The sequence below is a fragment of the Cyprinus carpio genome, unplaced genomic scaffold, assembly GCF_018340385.1.
Source record: "Cyprinus carpio isolate SPL01 unplaced genomic scaffold, ASM1834038v1 S000000031, whole genome shotgun sequence".
NCBI lineage: Eukaryota > Metazoa > Chordata > Actinopteri > Cypriniformes > Cyprinidae > Cyprinus > Cyprinus carpio.
Window position 1 is genome coordinate 24940 of NW_024872784.1, and position 17500 is coordinate 42439.

The window sequence follows — 17500 nt, forward strand, 5'->3', positions numbered from 1 at the left end:
GCCTTTTCCTGTTTTGGTTTTTTGATTTCTGAGATCGGGCGCGCTCAGGGGTGGTATGGCCGTAAGCGAGGGCTGCTGCAAAGTGTGGGCTATTTAAAGATCAGCAACCCTAATGCGCAATGTATTAGATCCATATAGACAAAAAAACTAAAGCTTGCAGCACCTGGTATTCCCAGGGGGTCTCCCATCCAAGTACTAACCAGGCCCGACCCTGCTTAGCTTCCGAGATCAGACGAGATCGGGCGCGAGCAAAGTGCGCTATTTAGATCACCCGAGATTAGATCCAAATAGACCAAATAAACTAAAAAAACTCGCAGCACCTGGTATTCCCAGGCGGTATGGGCTTACAGCACCTGCTGCAAAGTGTGGGCTATTTAAAGATCCAAGTACTAACCCTAAGGCCCGACCATCCATTTAGACAAAAAAACTAAAGCTTACAGCACCTGGTATTCCCAGGCGGTCTCCCATCCAAGTACTAACCAGGCCCGACCCTGCTTAGCTTCCGAGATCAGACGAGATCGGGTGGGGGTGGTATTAGGGAGGGTATGGCCGTAAGCGCAAGGGCTGCTGCAAATAGTGGGCTATTTAAAGATCAGCCACCCTAATGTGCAGTGTATTAGATCAATTTTAAGACAAAAAAACTAAAGCTTACAGCACCTGGTATTCCCAGGCGGTCTCTCCCATCCAAGTACTAGTATTAGATCAATTTTGACAAAAAAAACAAAGCTTACAGCACCTGGTATTTCCAGGCGGTCTCCCATCCAAGTCTAACCAGGCCCGACCCTGCTTAGCTTCCGAGATCAGACGAGATCGGGTGCGCGTGCTCAGGGTGGTATGGCCGTAAGCGAGGGCTGCTGCAAAGTGTGGTCTATTTAAAGATCAGCCACCCTAATTGGCAGTAAGCGAGAGCTGCCTGCCTATTTAAAGATCAGCAACCCTAATTGCGCAATGTATTAGATCCATATAGACAAAAAAACTAAAGCTTGCAGCATTTGGTATTCCCAGGCGGTCTCCCATCCAAGTACCTAACAGGCCCGACCCTGCTTAGCTTTCCGAGATCAGACGAGATCGGGCGCGCTCAGGGTGGTATTGTCCGTAAGCGAGGGCCTGCTGCAAAGTGTGGCTATTTAAAGTCAGCAACCCCTAATGCGCAATGTATTAGATCCATATAGACAAAAAAAACTAAAGCGGTACAGCACATCCCGGCTGGGTCTCCCATCCAAGTACTAACTACAGGCCCGAACCCTGATTAGCTTTCCCGAGATCGACCGAATCGTAATTGTCAATAGCGCTTGCTAAGGGTGGTTGGCCGTTAAGCGAGAGCTGCTGCATAGTGGGGGCTATTTAACAGATCAGCAACCCTAATGCGCAATGGTAGATCCATCCAGGACGTCAAAAAAACTAATAGCTTGCAGCACCTGGTATGCCGGCAGCTTCCAAACCAATATAACCGACCCGGCTGACCCTGCTTAGCTTCGAGATCAGACGAGATCGGGCGGTAATCAGGGTTGGTTGGCTGCAAAGCGAGGGCCTGCGCAAAAGCTGTGGGCTATTCTAAAGATCAGCCACCTACTAATATGGCAGTAAATTCGCTCAATTTTCATAAAAAAAACTAAAGCTTACAGCACCTGTATTCCCAGGTGGTCTCTCCATCCAAGTACTAACCAGGCCCGACCTGCTTAGCTGCCTTAGCTCAATTCCGATAAAAAAAAACTAACGCTTGCAGACTCTGGTACTTACAGGCGGTCTCCCATCCACGTCTAATCCAGGCCCGCTCCTTTGCTTAGACTTCCCGGAGATAAGAACGAGTAGGGCGTGCTCAGGGTGGTATGGCAGTAAAGCGAGGGGCTGCAAAGTGTGGGCTATTTGTAAAGATCCAGCCACCCTAATCTGCAGTATATTAGATCAATTTTGACCGAAAAAACTAAAGCTTACAGCACTGGTATTGCCCAGCGGTCTCCCATCCAAGTACTAAACCAGGCGGACCTGCTTACCCTCCAAGTCAGGATCATGATCGGGCGCTTGCTTTATTTTTTTTTGTTTTTTTTTTTTTTGTTTTCAAAAAAACTAAAGCTTTACAGCACCTGGATAGTTCCAGGCGGTCTCCCATCCCAGTACTAACCCAGGCCCGACCCTGCTTAGCTTCCGATGACATAGACGTTCTTCCAGCGGTTTTTTTGTTTTTTTTTTTTTATTTTTTTTTCTCACAGTAAAAATAAAGTTGTGCTACAAGACAATACAAAGCTTGTTACAGGGAAATTTTCATCACAAAAGCATTTTTCCAAAATATGCATAACACTAAAAACCAAAAACATCTAAAATCCAACAAATTCAAATTCAGTAATCTTCTCTTGGCATAAAAAGTGCTTTTGTTTTTAAAATATATGTAACCTCCTCGTAAAAATTCCATAAAAATCCTATCTTGTTTTCCAGTTTAAAATAACTGTACAGCAATTTTTACATAATCTTCAACCACGTGTTTAAAAATCACCATAGGGTTTACATATAAATCTCTGTTTTTGACTATTAATTCCTTCTCCATATGCTTTTTTAGCCAAAATTTAAAACAAATTAATTAGTTTCTTGTTTTGTGCGTATCTCTGCATTCCAAACATGTAAAAAATCTATTCCAGTTGCAGCCAACCCCTCATTATCTCTTAAGGTCTTGATTATTTCCTTTAATTCCTTTTAAAAATGGTTTAACTTCTCACAGAATAAAAAACAAATGTAGAATTCCGTTCATCACCTCCTTTTTTACAACTCCTGCATTGGGCATTAGTTCTTTTCTGCATTGCACACAATCTCATTTCCGTAAAAATGCACATTTTGTCTAATAAAAATAATCACAAACTTTCTAAATCCACATCCAACCCATTCCCATGTCAGTGGTTCTTCCAGTAAACATTTCCTCTTCAAAATTTCTTAAAATGCCTTTCCATAACTTATTGGCAAGAGGTTTTTTAAAAACATCCATTTATAAAAAACCCATAAAACATTTTAACAGAACCCAAATTAAAATCACCATATTGTCTTTACATTTTAGAAACACGCTCATTTTATTTTCTTTTTTCTCTCCCTCCTTATATCATTCATCCAGCATTGTCCTGGATTGCTTTTTTTACTTTGTTCGTATTGTCTTTTTAAAACATTTACATTAAGTCCCTCCTTCTCCTCATCCATTGCATCTATGATCACTTGAAGTGGGTAAAAATCCCTCTTTTAATTTCCCATCAACATCTCTCACCTTTACAAACACGCTTGCAACCACTTCTTAAAATAGATATCTACTCTTGCATCTTTATTTTCCATTTAAAAACAGAGGTTGATTAAAATCATTTCCCTCCCCTCCGGATTAAAATCCACCTCTGTTAAAAAAAAAGCCTCCAAGCGCTTAAAACCTCTTGTCTTGGTAAAATCGTGGGATCCCCTCATCATCCAATTCTTAAGCTTCAATCCCATAAAACCCTTTTCCCCAAATTAAAATCCCCACACTTTATTTAAATAAAGAGCCATCAATCTCTTCCCACTCTGCTCTGTTCGTCATCATCCAACATATTTTCTTACCACCTTTACTCTCATGCTTTTCATTTTTGTTCTACATCCACCAAACCCATCCCTCCCTCCCCCCGGTTTCCCTATCAGTGTAAAATATGCAATTCTTGGAGGCTTTTTGTCCCATAAAAATTCTAAAACACATTTCTTTATTCTTTTAAAAACCCAGTCTGGCAATGGCATCACATGTAATGTATACCACATTCTAGATAACATTAGCATGTTTAACAACTAAAATTTCCCCCTTTAAACTTAAAAACCTGCTTCTCCAGAAAATCAGTCTTCTTTCCATCCCTCCCACCGTCTCTTCCCACATACTGTCCATAGCCTCCTTTTCATTCTTTGCTACAATTATTCCTAAAATCTTTATTTCTTGCACCTCCGTAAACTTACAGATCCCTGTAAGAACCTCCGCCCTTACATATTTCATGTATACAGTTTTTTCTCTCTTCATTTATTTTTGCACCCGAACCCTCACAATACAGTTTTGTTTTTCCTCCATCACTCTCTTTAACACTTTCCTACATTTTCAACCACAATTGTCGTGTCATCAGCATATTGAAATATTTTCTTTAATTCTTTCCCTTCCCCCTCTTCCATTTGTATTCCATTTATCTTTTTTTTCTCTATTTATTAAAAGCCCTAAAGGTTCTGCTACCAAAGAGTACAACTGCGCCGACATGGACACCCCCTGTCTTATGGATCTTAAAACTTTTAAAAGGTTGAGTTTAAAAAACCGTTGCATTTTACTTTTGTAAAAATATCCCTGTATAAAACCGAAATCCATTTTATAAAAATTATTCCCAAACCCAAATTCCTTTTAAAACTGCAAATAAAAAGCCATGTTCAACTCTGTCAAAAGCCTTTTCGAAATCCATACTAATAACATAAGCAGTTTTGCCTTTTTCTTTTATATACCCCTCACTATATCTCTAATGCTGCTAGTAACATCTGCTATATCTCTCGCCTTTACTACTCCATACGCTTGGTTTGTTTCTATTATATTTGGCATGACATTTTTTAATCTGTTTGCTAAAGACCTTGGCTAAAATTTTAAAATCAGTGTTTAGCATTGTAATGGGTCTAAAATTTTTCAGCTCAGTTTTTGTCTCCTTTTTTTCTTGTATATTATTTTCATTAATCCTAGCCCCATTCTTGGGCTTACTCTTTCTTTTTTTAAAAACTTCTTCAAAAATTTCATTTAAAATCACGCTTACTTTTTCCTTAAAAACTTTGTAAAACTCACTTCCAATACCATCTACTCCGGGGCTTTTCCTCACTCTTAATTGATTTATGGCATGTATGATCTCTTCAGTTTCCATTTCCCTTTCACATTTTTTTTTTTTCCTCTCACCAACTTTCCTTGTTATCTGTTGCAACAAAATATTCCTTTTTTTCCTCATCTCCCCCCTCCGACTTAAAAAGTTCCTCATAAAATGATTTCACTTCTTTTAAATCCCCCCTGTCTCCCCCCTGTATCTGAGACCACCTGTCCATTCCTACTTTTTAAGTTCTTTAATTGTTTTCCGCTCTCCCCCCTGCTTTTCTCAAGAGATAAAAAGAATCTGCTACATTTTTCCCCCTTCCACCGTAATTTTGCTTTGCTTCGTAACATTGCCCCCCTTGCATTTCCTCCTCTTCTATTTTTCTCAACGTATTTTCTATTTCAATTACTTTTTTGCACATCTACTTCGTTTTTTATTTAACTCCTCTTTTAGAGTTCTCCTTATTTCTCTCTCCTTGGTTCTTTTAACCTTTTGTAATAAATTACAGTAGTTCATAGAATATTTCTTAATATCATACTTAACATTTTCCCACCATTGCCTTTTGTCTTCCATATACATCTGGTCTTTTTTTCCTCCCATCTAATATAATTTCAATCTCTTTTTTAAAACTTTCATTCTTTAAAACCTCAGTGTTTAAAATCCACACCCCAGGTCCCTTTGTTTGTCTTTTAAAATCCATCGTCATTAAAACCATTTTGTGATCGCTTAAGGTCGTTTCTTTGTAAAATATTCCACTCAATGAAACATTCAAGATTTCTGGTACTTAAAAAATAGTCTATTCTGGTTTGGCACATAAAATTCCCCACCAACTGTCTTCTTGAAAATTCCTTCTTTTTTTCCATTTCTTTTCCCGCCACACATCAATCATATTTTTTCCTCTTCCATCAATGACCTTAGTTCTTTTCTACCCCCATCCGATTTGAAAACCATCCCATTTGCCATATCCATTTTTACTAAAAACAGTGTTAAAATCCCCTGCAATCACCACCTTCCCCCCATTTTTCAATTACATCAGCTAAAACATTAAAATATATTTTCTTTTCTTTTTCTCCATTGGGAGCGTGCACGTTCACTAAAACAAAATTGTCTTCTTCCATTTCAATTTCTACCACCATACATTTTCCTTTTTTATCATTATATATAATTTTTGTCTTTTTATATACCTCTGTCTTTTCTTATTAAAACCGCCACTGCCTCCTCCTCCCATTTTTTCCTCTTCATTATTAACAAGTAATTCCCCTTCCCATCTTTTTCTAATATCCTCCATAACATTCTCTTTCCAGTTTGTCTCTTGCAATAAAATCACATCTTCATTTCGACACAATTCCTTCACTTTTTCAAATTTATAAACATTCATTAATCCTCTAGCATTAAAAGTCACAATTTTCAGCACCATAAAATAAATAAAAGCCATAAAATCCCCATATTGTCAGTTCATTCCCTCTCCTTCCTTTACCATTTCCCCACTGTCCTGTTTTTCCTCACATCCTTGTTTTAATACTTTTCTTTTTGGCTTTCTCTAAATTTGGTGTTACCTTAGTTTCTCTTCTCTCTTTTATTGACTCCTGTAGTGCCGGCATTCGTCGATGCATTCACTGTCTTTGTCCATTCTCCCATCCTCGCTGACCCACTCCTGCTCCTCTGTCCTTTTCCAGTTGAATCTGTAAAAGTATCAGTTATTTCCATCAGTGACCCCGTTTCCTCACTGCACTGCGTTAATCCGGTCCTTTCACTTTCCTCTTCAACGTCCGTGCTTGTGGTATCCTCTCTTTGTGTTCCTTCCGTGTTCTCGTGTAGCTCCTCTTCTCCGTCTTCCTCATGCATCTGCCCACACCCCTGCTCTTCCTCCTGATGTTGTTCTCCGAACCAGCACTCGCACTTGTTTAACACAAGCCTGCAGTCCGGGCACCTCACCGCATTACAGTCCCTCGCGAAATGTCCCCTTTCCGAGCACTTTAAAACATTTGAAGTCGGGACAGTCCTTCATCATGTGTTCAGGGCTCATACATAACCTACAGGTTCTCACCTGCTGGCTATGTATCACCCTGAAATACTGAGGTCCCTCTTCCGTCTCCATTCTTGTGCTGTAGGGCAGGGAAGCCACCTCTTTTGGAAACCGTACTCTCAGGAATCTCGTTCCATCCTCAATGCGGGTGCCCGGTAGAATCTCCTTTTGATCTGTGAGATAGGAGTCACCCCCCCATCCCTCCAGCTTCTTTAAAATATCGTCATCCTCCAGGTAAGCAGGCAGATGCATGAAAGATACAGCAAAATCCTTATTGTTCAACTTTTTAATTTCACAAGTCTTTCCTTTAATCATCAATCCTTCTTCCAGTTTCTCATATCTTCCTCTTTTTCCAATGTAATTTCATATTGTTTCATCATTTTTGGTCTTACCGCTAGTATGCTAGTCACTTCGATCTTGTCTTTCAATGCTTCTATAATGTCTCTCTGCTCTCTCCCATCTTGTACCTCCGTCAAATCAATCACAACCGTTGCTTCCTTTGCATAGATCTGTTCGATTCGCCTTTCTGGGTAATCCTTTTTCTCGTTGTCTTTGATCCAGTCCATTTTCAGTTAGCTGCCTTGTCTGTTTTTGCCAAATCCATGTCTGTAGCCGTTATATTCCGTCCATTTAACAAAAAACACAAAACTAAAACGATCCCTCCCAAAGAGCAAAGCTGTTGGGAGTACAATCAAACAAAAATAACACACAAAAAACTAGAAACAAAATACTTATCTTGAACAAAAACAACGCGCAAGAAAACAACACAAAAGTTTGGGTGAGCCTTTCTCACCTCCCTATAGCTAACACACTTCCTGTTTCTCACAAGCTCTCTAGCGCGCTCAGGGTGGTATGGCCGTAAGCGAGGGCTGCTGCAAAGTGTGGGCTATTTAAAGATCAGCCACCCTAATGTGCAGTATATTAGATCAATTTTGACGAAAAAACTAAAGCTTACAGCACCTTGTATTCCCAGGCGGGTCTCCCATCCAAGTACTAAACCAGGCCCGACCCTGCTTAGCTTCCGAGATCAGACGAGATCGGGCGCGCTCAGGGTTTTTTTTTTTTTTTTTTTTTTTTTTTTAATAGCTTACAGCACCTTGTATTCCCAGGCGGTCTCCCATCCAAGTACTAACCAGGCCCGACCCTGCTTAGCTTCCGAGATCAGACGAGATCGCGGCGCCGCGCAGGGTTTTTTTTTTTTTTTTTTTTTTTTTTTTTTTTATGATTAAATAGATATTTTTCTCCCACATCATTCTGTTCCTGGAAATGCTATTTCAAGCTCCTTCAAAATTGAGTAAACCTCCGAAGTAAACACTTTATCAAATTCCTTATTTTTTTGTTCCTGTTTAAAATAACAATACAAACATTCTATATACCTTTTCCAACGTCTTTTAAACAAACACCACACATCCATTATAATTTCTTCTTGTTTTGCAATCCCTCTTCTTTCCCAGATGACTTTTTTCATTAACATTATAAACAGATTGATCACCTTTTTGTTTTTTTCCTTCTCATCAAACCCTAACATAATGATCCTATCCAATTCTGTAACCTCTTGATCTTGCTCCCCTCCCAGGTTTACAATTATAGTTTTGCATTTTTCCTTAAAATCCTTCAGTGCCTTACAGTGTAGAAACACATGTAAAAAATCTTCCTCTTCCTCATTGCATACTTTGCATATGGCACTTTGTTCCATCCCAATTTTTTTAAGTATAACATCAGTAAACAGCACCCTTTGTCTGATATAATACTCAGAATTTTCCAATTTGACCTCAATTATCTCCCCTTTCATGTTTTTCCAAATATCTTCTTCTTTTAAACCTTCAAATGTCTTCTGCCAAAATTTGTTTGCAACAGGTTTCTTAAAAATCATGTCTCTGAAAAAAACATAAAACATTTTCACTGTACATTCTTTTAAAAACCACAATTTCTCTCCCAGTATTACGTACACATCCTTTTCTTCTTTCCCCCCTTCCATAGTTTCAACCTTTTCTATCCATTCTTTGGGTATTGCATTTTTTATAATTTCATACTTAGTTTTTAGTTCTTGTTTATTAAATTCTTCCTTTGCTTCCTCCATAACATCTACTATATACTGCATTGGTAAAAAGCCTTCTTTATATTCATATAAAACATCTCTTACTTTGACTATTCCAACTTCCATCAATTCTTTAAAATATATTTCCTTCCCTTGGTTTAAAAATGCCGGTGTTTAGGAATAATGGCTGATTTAAGATGTTTTCTCTTCCATGTACGTTGTATTGAACAGTAATTAAAAAAATTTCCCCAAGCCCTTAAAACTTCTTTATAAAACATTGGCAACCCCTTTGTTATCCATTCTTTTGTTCTCATCCATAAAACATTATCTCCCAGATTCAAATTCCCACATTTGTTTAAAAAAAATCCCCATTGTTGTTTTCCATTCTGCTTTGTTTCCCTCATCCAGATACTTTTTGACTAATTTGACTCTCAGACTATTCTTCCTTTGCTCAACATCGATTAAACCCAAACCTCCTTTTCCCTCCATCCCTATTAAAGTATTGTACGCAATTCTAGCTGGTTTCCCTACCCATAAAAAATCTAAAAAACATCTTTTCAACCCTCTTTCCACCCACACCGGCATAGATGTCATATATAAAAAATACCACAATTTTGAAGTCATTAAAACATTCAAGATTAAAACCTTCCCTTTTAAATTTAGTGCCCTCAATTTCCAAAAGTTCAGTCTTCTTTCAATGCTTCCCACTATTTCTTCCCACATGATTTCTCTCACTTTATCTTCATCTTTACCCATTAAAATTCCTAAAATCTTCATTTCTTTTACTTCCTTGAATTTAAAATTCTCTTCTAAGTCTGTCGTCTGCCCAAATCTCATATATGCAGTTTTTTCTTCATTTATTTTTCCTCCTGACCCCTTGCAAAATCTCCGTACTATTTCCATTACTTGTTTGACACTTTCTTCTTCTCTAGCAAAAATGGTAGTGTCATCAGCATATTGACAAATTTTACTCTCTTTTCCTGTTTGTTCAATCTCTATTCCTTTAATTCCCCTTTCTTGTTTTATGGCTAGTCCAAGCGGTTCTGCCACCAATGAATATAGCAGGGCTGATAAAGGACACCCTTGTCTTATAGATCGTGTTATCCTAAAACATTTTGTTAAAAACCCATTACATTTTATTGTTGTCATTGCTCCCTTGTATAAAATTTTAATCCATTTAATAAAATTCTCCCCAAACCCAAAACTTTTTAAAATATCAAATAAATATTCGTGTTCCACCCTGTCAAAAGCTTTTTCAAAATCTAAGTTAATGACATAACCTCCTTTACTTTTATCTCTCATGTACCTTATTGTGTCTTTTATACTCATTGTTACATCCGAAATGTCTTTCCCTTTTACTCCATATGCCTGATTTGTTGTAATTATATTTGGCATTATCTGTTTTAATCTATTCGCTAAAAGTTTTGCTAAAATCTTTAAATCAGTATTTAACATTGTGATAGGTCTATAATTTTTTAATTCATTTTTTTCCCCCTTTTTCTTGTATATTACCTTCATCAATCCCATTCCCATTCTTAACATCATTCCTCCTTTTTCAAAAATCTCATCATAAACATCTCTTAAAATATCTACTAAAAGGTCTTTAAAAGTTTGGTAAAACTCACTTCCTAAACCATCAATGCCCGGGCTTTTCTTTTTGTTCAATTCATTTATTGCACTTTCTATTTCTTCTTTACTTATTGTCTGATCGCATTCTTCCTTCTCCTCTTTACTTACTTTAATTTTTATTAATTCCATTAATTCCCTTTTTTCTCTCTCCTTTACTCCTTCCGTACTAAACAATTTTTCAAAATAGTTTTTTTACCTCTTCTAAAATTTCCCCACATTCTTGTACCATTTTACCATTTTCTTTTCGTATTTCTTTTATAGTTTCAACTCTTCCTTTTCTTTTTTCAAGATCAAAAAAAAACTTTGTGCATTTTTTCTCCTTCTACCAGATATTTAGCTTTACACCTCAACATTGCCCCCTTATATCTATTCTCTTCTATCTCTTTCAGCTCTTCTTGTATTTCTTTTATTTTTTGAATATCTTCTGTTTCATCATTTACTTGCTTCTCCAGTCTTTCTCTTATTTCTTTTTCTTTATTCTTTTTGCATTTCTGTTTTAACACACAATAACTAATAGTGATTTTTTTTCAATAAAAATTTCAAGTTCTCACACCAGATCCTTTTGTCCTCTAAATACATTTCATTCTCTTTTTCTTTTTTTATTGTATCTTTTATTGTTGCCACATAATCCTCATCCTTTAAAATGTCTGTATTTAAAACCCATACCCCTGGCCCTCTTTTCCCAACATCCCAATCCAAATGTACAAAAAAAGGCTTATGATCACTTAAACTCGTTTCTTCATACCTTAACTTCTCTATAAAACATTCTAAATTCCTTGTACATAAAACCATATCTATTCGTGTTTGATAAATGAAATTTCCTACTATTTGTCTTCTCGAGTATTCTCTTTTGTTTTCATTCCTTTCCCTCCATACATCCATCATATTGTTTTCCTCCATTAGTGATCTTAACTCTTTCCTTCCTGTATCACTTTTGAAACCCATACCCTCCGCTATATCTTGTCTGCTAAAAACTGTATTAAAATCCCCCATCATAATTATATATTTATAATTCCTCACAATTGTCTTGATAGTGTTAAAAAATGATCTCTTTTCTTCTTTTTTCGTTGGTGCATGTATGTTGACCAGTAGTATGTTCTTCTCTTCGTAACTCATTTCCACTATCAAACATTTCCCTATTTCATCTTTGTATATTTCTTTACAGCTTACACCACTGTTTTCCCTTATTAAAATTGCCACACCTCTACCATTTCTTTCATCACCATTATTATACACAGAATTCCACCATTCCACCTTTTCCTCATTTCATTTATAGACCTATCTGTCCAATTTGTTTCTTGTAGCATTATTATGTCTTCTTTTTTACACATTTCTTTTACTTTATCAAACTTTCTAACATCTTGAAGTCCTCTTGCATTAAAAGTTACCAACTTTATGAGCATAAGACAGAAAAAAGTATTCATAAAAACCATCATTTATCATTCGATCTCCCCCATGTCCTTTAACAGTTCAAATCGGTTTACATTTTTCAACAAGTCCTCTTTAACTACTTTTTTCCTTACCCCGCCCAAACTTGGTTTTACCTTGATCGATCTTCTTCTTTTCATTTGTATCCCCAGCTTTGTCCTCCTTTTTCCTCTTCACTGCCCCTTTCAACAGTCTGTTCTTCATTTACAATCCTTTGATGTTCTATTTTGTCTAAAAGTATTTCAACGGTCTCTGCAATTTGCATCTCCGCTTCACCCCCTTGCTGTGATTGTTTATCCTGTATGTAACTTTCTTTTCTCTGTTCTCCTTTGTCCTTATTTTTCGTTGGTTTCATTAAATGTGTGTTGTTGTTGTTCCTTCCTCTTGCTCCTTTTCACCGTCATGCATCTGCCCACTCACACCTTCTTCATCTTCTTCCTCGTTTCCCATCCAGCATTCACACTTGCTTAGCACCTCCTCGCAATCCGGGATTTTTTACCACCCTGCAGTCCCTCGCCATGTGTCCTCTTTCATTGCATTTGTAACATATAAACTGCGGACAGTCTTTCACCATATGCTCTGGGCTCATGCACAACCTACATGTCTTTACCTGCTGGCTATGCATGACCCGAAAGTACTGTGGTCCTTCTGCTGTGACAAACTTGGTGCTATACGGGAGTGAGATCACTTCTCTCTTGGGAATCTTTGTTTTTACAAATCTTGTTCCGTCTTCAATATTTGTGCCAGGATAAAACCTTCTCTTTATTTTAGAGATGGGGGAGAACTCCCCATCCTTCCAATTTCTTTAAAATGTCCTCATCGTCCATGTAAACAGGGAGATGCATAAAAGAAACAACAAAATCTCTGTTTTGAAGTCTTGTTACCTCACAGGTTTTTCCTTTGATTATTATTCCATTCATCAGCTCCTCGATGTCTTCCTCGGTCTCCAAAGTCACCTCATAACATCTTGTTTGTTTCGGTCGAACCGCCAAGATTTTCCCTTCTCCAACTTTTTCTGTTACTGAGATTATAATATCCACTGCTCTCACATCATCCAAATCCATTAAGTCCACTGTTACTGTTGCTTCCTTTTTGTAAACTCTTTTCCAGGTTTCCTTCTTTGTTTCTTTTTCATGTCCATCTCTGTGTCTTTGTTCAAGATCGATTTCATTCCCACTCCGTGTTTCTCGTGCCATTGCTGTGGTCATTGCCGGTAATCTGTCCATTTTGAAAATTAAAGCCAAAAAAAAACTGCCCCCCCCAAACAGCGTGAGCTGCTGGGAGGAGAAAAAAAAATCAAACTAAAAAACAAAATAAAGCTTTTCCCAAAAAAAATAATAAACAAAACACAAATCAAAAGAGGTGAGCCTCTCTCACCAACTGCTCAAACTGCCAACTCACTTCCTGTATTACTCACTAGCGCCACCAGGTTGGTATGGCCGTAAGCGAGGGCTGCTGCAAAGTGTGGGCTATTTAAAGATCAGCCACCCTAATGAGCATATATTAGATTTTATAGAAAAAAAAACTAAAGCTTACAGCACCTGGTATTCCCAGGCGGTCTCCCATCCAAGTACTAACCAGGCCCGACCCTGCTTAGCTTCCGAGATCAGACGAGATCGGGCGCGCTCAGGGTGGTATGTCCGTAAGCGAGGGCTGCTGCAAAGTGTGGGCTATTTAAAGATCAGCAACCTTAATGCGCAATGTATTAGATCCATATAGACAAAAAAACTAAAGCTTACAGCACCTGGTATTCCCAGGCGGTCTCCCATCAAAGTACTAACCAGGCCCGACCCTGCTTAGCTTCCGAGATCAGACGAGATCGGGCGCGCTCAGGGTGGTATGGCCGTAAGCGAGGGCTGCTGCAAAGTGTGGGCTATTTAAAGATCAGCCACCCTAATCTGCAATGTATTAGGTCCATATTGACAAAAAAAACTAAAGCTTACAGCACCTGGTATTCCCAGGCGGTCTCCCATCCAAGTACTAACCAGGCCCGACCCTGCTTAGCTTCCGAGATCAGACGAGATCGGCGCGCGCTAAGGGTGGTATGGCCGTAAGCGAGGGCTGCTGCAAAGTGTGGGCTATTTAAAGATCAGCCACCCTAATGCGCAATGTATTAGATCCATATTGACAAAAAAAACTAAAGCTTACAGCACCTGGTATTCCCAGGCGGTCTCCCATCCAAGTACTAACCAGGCCCGACCCTGCTTAGCTTCCGAGATCAGACGAGATCGGGCGCGCTTAGGGTGGTATGGCCGTAAGCGAGGGCTGCTGCAAAGTGTGGGCTATTTAAAGATCAGCAACCCTAATGCGCAATATATTAGATCCATATAGACAAAAAAACTAAAGCTTACAGCACCTGGTATTCCCAGGCGGTCTCCCATCCAAGTACTAACCAGGCCCGACCCTGCTTAGCTTCCGAGATCAGACGAGATCGGGCGCGCTTAGGGTGGTATGGCCGCAAGCGAGGGCTGCTGCAAAGTGTGGGCTATTTAAAGATCATCAGCATCCCTAATGCGCAATGTATTAGATCCATATAGACAAAAAAACTAAAGCTTACAGCACCTGGTATTCCCAGGCGGTCTCCCATCCAAGTACTAACCAGGCCCGACCCTGCTTAGCTTCCGAGATCAGACGAGATCGGGCGCGCTTAGGGTGGTATGGCCGTAAGCGAGGGCTGCTGCAAAGTGTGGGCTATTTAAAGATCAGCAACCCTAATGCGCAATGTATTAGATCCATATAGATAAAAAAAAACCTAAAGCTTACAGCACCTGGTATTCCCAGGCGGTCTCCCATCCAAGTACTAACCAGACCCGACCCTGCTTAGCTTCCGAGATCAGACGAGATCGGGCGCGCTCAGGGTGGTATGGCCGTAAGCGAGGGCTGCTGCAAAGTGTGGGCTATTTAAAGATCAGCAACCCTAATGCGCAATGTATTAGATCCATATAGAAAAAAAAAACTAAAGCTTACAGCACCTGGTATTCCCAGGCGGTCTCCCATCCAAGTACTAACCAGGCCCGACCCTGCTTAGCTTCCGAGATCAGACGAGATCGGGCGCGCTCAGGGTGGTATGTCCGTAAGCGAGGGCTGCTGCAAAGTGTGGGCTATTTAAAGATCAGCAACCCTAATGCGCAATGTATTAGATCCATATAGACAAAAAAAACTAAAGCTTGCAGCACCTGGTATTCCCAGGCGGTCTCCCATCCAAGTACTAACCAGGCCCGACCCTGCTTAGCTTCCGAGATCAGACGAGATCCGGGCGCGCTCAGGGTGGTATGGCCGTAAGCAAGGGCTGCTGCAAAGTGTGGGCTATTTAAAGATCAGCCACCCTAATGTGCAGTATATTAGATCAATTTTGATAAAAAAAAAACTAAAGCTTACAGCACCTGGTATTCCCAGGCTGTCTCCCATCCAAGTACTAACCAGGCCCGACCCTGCTTAGCTTCCGAGATCAGACTAGATCGGGCGCGCTCAGGGTGGTATGTCCGTAAGCGAGGGCTGCTGCAAAGTGTGGGCTATTTAAAGATCAGCAACCCTAATGCGCAATGTATTAGGTCCATATTGACAAAAAAAAACTAAAGCTTACAGCACCTGGTATTCCCAGGCGGTCTCCCATCCAAGTACTAACCAGGCCCGACCCTGCTTAGCTTCCGAGATCAGACGAGATCGGCGCGCGCTCAGGGTGGTATGGCCGTAAGCGAGGGCTGCTGCAAAGTGTGGGCTATTTAAAGATCAGCAACCCTAATGCGCAATGTATTAGATCCATATAGACAAAAAAACTAAAGCTTGCAGCACCTGGTATTCCCAGGCGGTCTCCCATCCAAGTACTAACCAGGCCCGACCCTGCTTAGCTTCCGAGATCAGACGAGATCGGGGCGCGCTCAGGGTGGTATGGCCGTAAGCGAGGGCTGCTGCAAAGTGTGGGCTATTTAAAGATCAGCCACCCTAATGTGCAATGTATTAGATCAGTTGTGAAGAAAAAAACTAAAGCTCACAGCACCTGGTATTCCCAGGCGGTCTCCCATCCAAGTACTAAACAGGCCCGACCCTGCTTAGCTTCCGAGATCAGACGAGATCGGGCGCGCTCAGGGTGGTATGTCCGTAAGCGAGGGCTGCTGCAAAGTGTGGGCTATTTAAAGATCAGCCACCATAATGCTCAATGTATTAGATCCATATTGACGAAAAATCTAAAGCTTACAGCACCTGGTATTCCCAGGCTGTCTCCCATCCAAGTACTAACCAGGCCCGCCCCTGCTTAGCTTCCGAGATCAGACGAGATCGGGCGCGCTCAGGGTGGTATGGCCGTAAGCGAGGGCTGCTGCAAAGTGTGGGCTATTTAAAGATCAGCCACCCTAATGCGCAATGTATTAGATCCATATAGACGAAAAAAAAACTAAAGCTTACAGCACCTGGTATTCCCAGGCGGTCTCCCATCCAAGTACTAACCAGGCCCGACCCTGCTTAGCTTCCGAGATCAGACGAGATCGGGCGCGCTCAGGGTGGTATTGGCCGTAAGCGAGGGCTGCTGCAAAGTGTGGGATATTCAAAGATCAGCAACCCTAATGCGCAATGTATTAGGTCCATATTGACAAAAAAAACTAAAGCTTACAGCACCTGGTATTCCCAGGCGGTCTCCCATCCAAGTACTAACCAGGCCCGACCCTGCTTAGCTTCCGAGATCAGACGAGATCGGGCGCGCTCAGGGTGGTATGGCCGTAAGCGAGGGCTGCTGCAAAGTGTGGGCTATTTAAAGATCAGCAACCCTAATGCGCAATGTATTAGGTCCATATTGACCAAAAAAACTTAAGCTTACAGCACCTGGTATTCCCAGGCGGTCTCCCATCCAAGTACTAACCAGGCCCGACCCTGCTTAGCTTCCGAGATCAGACGAGATCGGGCGCGCTCAGGGTGGTATGGCCGTAAGCGAGGGCTGCTGCAAAGTGTGGGCTATTTAAAGATCAGCAACCCTAATGCGCAATGTATTAGATCCATATAGACGAAAAAAAACTAAAATTATTATAAACTAAGTGAAAAATGTCAAAATTATTATAAACTAAGTGACCAGGCCCGACCCTGCTTAGCTTCCGAGATCAGACGAGATCGGGCGCGCTCAGGGTGGTATGTCCGTAAGCGAGGGCTGCTGCAAAGTGTGGGCTATTTAAAGATCAGCAACCCTAATGTGCAGTATATTAGATCCATATAGACAAAAAAACTAAAGCTTACAGCACCTGGTATTCCCAGGCGGTCTCCCATCCAAGTACTAACCAGGCCCGACCCTGCTTAGCTTCCGAGATCAGACGAGATCGGGCGCGCTCAGGGTGGTATGGCCGTAAGCGAGGGCTGCTGCAAAAGTGTGGGCTATTTAAAGATCAGCAACCCTAATGTGCATGTATTAGATCCATATATAGAAAAAAAAACTAAAGCTTACAGCACCTGGTATTCCCAGGCGGTCTCCCATCCAAGTACTAACCAGGCCCGACCCTGCTTAGCTTCCGAGATCAGAGCGAGATCGGGCGCGCTCAGGGTGGTATGGCCGCAAGCGAGGGCTGCTGCAAAGTGTGGGCT

General features: G+C 40.5%; 19 non-coding genes and 4 pseudogenes across 19 annotated transcripts; all 23 read right to left on the reverse strand.

The window, feature by feature from the left end:
* Positions 1 to 151: 151 nt before the first annotated feature.
* LOC122142646 lies at positions 152 to 263 on the reverse strand (annotated as a pseudogene).
* Positions 264 to 431: 168 nt separating this feature from the next.
* On the reverse strand, positions 432 to 557 carry LOC122142639 (annotated as a pseudogene).
* A 167-nt stretch (positions 558 to 724) lies between these two features.
* On the reverse strand, positions 725 to 846 carry LOC122142643 (annotated as a pseudogene).
* Positions 847 to 980: 134 nt separating this feature from the next.
* Positions 981 to 1101, reverse strand: LOC122142644 (annotated as a pseudogene).
* Positions 1102 to 13467: 12366 nt separating this feature from the next.
* Positions 13468 to 13586, reverse strand: LOC122142674. Its single transcript, XR_006158731.1, has one exon. It is a non-coding gene; the product is annotated as a 5S ribosomal RNA (ribosomal RNA).
* Positions 13587 to 13670: 84 nt separating this feature from the next.
* LOC122142663 lies at positions 13671 to 13789 on the reverse strand. The gene has a single exon (XR_006158721.1). It is a non-coding gene; the product is annotated as a 5S ribosomal RNA (ribosomal RNA).
* An 85-nt stretch (positions 13790 to 13874) lies between these two features.
* Positions 13875 to 13994, reverse strand: LOC122142692. Its single transcript, XR_006158749.1, has one exon. It is a non-coding gene; the product is annotated as a 5S ribosomal RNA (ribosomal RNA).
* An 85-nt stretch (positions 13995 to 14079) lies between these two features.
* LOC122142665 lies at positions 14080 to 14198 on the reverse strand. The gene has a single exon (XR_006158723.1). It is a non-coding gene; the product is annotated as a 5S ribosomal RNA (ribosomal RNA).
* An 84-nt stretch (positions 14199 to 14282) lies between these two features.
* On the reverse strand, positions 14283 to 14401 carry LOC122142685. The gene has a single exon (XR_006158742.1). It is a non-coding gene; the product is annotated as a 5S ribosomal RNA (ribosomal RNA).
* An 87-nt stretch (positions 14402 to 14488) lies between these two features.
* LOC122142666 lies at positions 14489 to 14607 on the reverse strand. Its single transcript, XR_006158724.1, has one exon. It is a non-coding gene; the product is annotated as a 5S ribosomal RNA (ribosomal RNA).
* An 87-nt stretch (positions 14608 to 14694) lies between these two features.
* On the reverse strand, positions 14695 to 14813 carry LOC122142664. The gene has a single exon (XR_006158722.1). It is a non-coding gene; the product is annotated as a 5S ribosomal RNA (ribosomal RNA).
* An 85-nt stretch (positions 14814 to 14898) lies between these two features.
* Positions 14899 to 15017, reverse strand: LOC122142675. Its single transcript, XR_006158732.1, has one exon. It is a non-coding gene; the product is annotated as a 5S ribosomal RNA (ribosomal RNA).
* Positions 15018 to 15102: 85 nt separating this feature from the next.
* LOC122142635 lies at positions 15103 to 15222 on the reverse strand. Its single transcript, XR_006158697.1, has one exon. It is a non-coding gene; the product is annotated as a 5S ribosomal RNA (ribosomal RNA).
* Positions 15223 to 15309: 87 nt separating this feature from the next.
* On the reverse strand, positions 15310 to 15428 carry LOC122142640. Its single transcript, XR_006158702.1, has one exon. It is a non-coding gene; the product is annotated as a 5S ribosomal RNA (ribosomal RNA).
* Positions 15429 to 15514: 86 nt separating this feature from the next.
* Positions 15515 to 15634, reverse strand: LOC122142681. Its single transcript, XR_006158738.1, has one exon. It is a non-coding gene; the product is annotated as a 5S ribosomal RNA (ribosomal RNA).
* An 84-nt stretch (positions 15635 to 15718) lies between these two features.
* LOC122142631 lies at positions 15719 to 15838 on the reverse strand. The gene has a single exon (XR_006158694.1). It is a non-coding gene; the product is annotated as a 5S ribosomal RNA (ribosomal RNA).
* An 85-nt stretch (positions 15839 to 15923) lies between these two features.
* LOC122142632 lies at positions 15924 to 16042 on the reverse strand. The gene has a single exon (XR_006158695.1). It is a non-coding gene; the product is annotated as a 5S ribosomal RNA (ribosomal RNA).
* An 84-nt stretch (positions 16043 to 16126) lies between these two features.
* Positions 16127 to 16245, reverse strand: LOC122142633. Its single transcript, XR_006158696.1, has one exon. It is a non-coding gene; the product is annotated as a 5S ribosomal RNA (ribosomal RNA).
* An 87-nt stretch (positions 16246 to 16332) lies between these two features.
* LOC122142691 lies at positions 16333 to 16452 on the reverse strand. Its single transcript, XR_006158748.1, has one exon. It is a non-coding gene; the product is annotated as a 5S ribosomal RNA (ribosomal RNA).
* An 85-nt stretch (positions 16453 to 16537) lies between these two features.
* LOC122142637 lies at positions 16538 to 16656 on the reverse strand. Its single transcript, XR_006158699.1, has one exon. It is a non-coding gene; the product is annotated as a 5S ribosomal RNA (ribosomal RNA).
* An 85-nt stretch (positions 16657 to 16741) lies between these two features.
* LOC122142647 lies at positions 16742 to 16860 on the reverse strand. The gene has a single exon (XR_006158704.1). It is a non-coding gene; the product is annotated as a 5S ribosomal RNA (ribosomal RNA).
* A 291-nt stretch (positions 16861 to 17151) lies between these two features.
* On the reverse strand, positions 17152 to 17270 carry LOC122142648. Its single transcript, XR_006158705.1, has one exon. It is a non-coding gene; the product is annotated as a 5S ribosomal RNA (ribosomal RNA).
* Positions 17271 to 17356: 86 nt separating this feature from the next.
* On the reverse strand, positions 17357 to 17476 carry LOC122142693. Its single transcript, XR_006158750.1, has one exon. It is a non-coding gene; the product is annotated as a 5S ribosomal RNA (ribosomal RNA).
* Between the last annotated feature and the right edge of the window lie 24 nt (positions 17477 to 17500).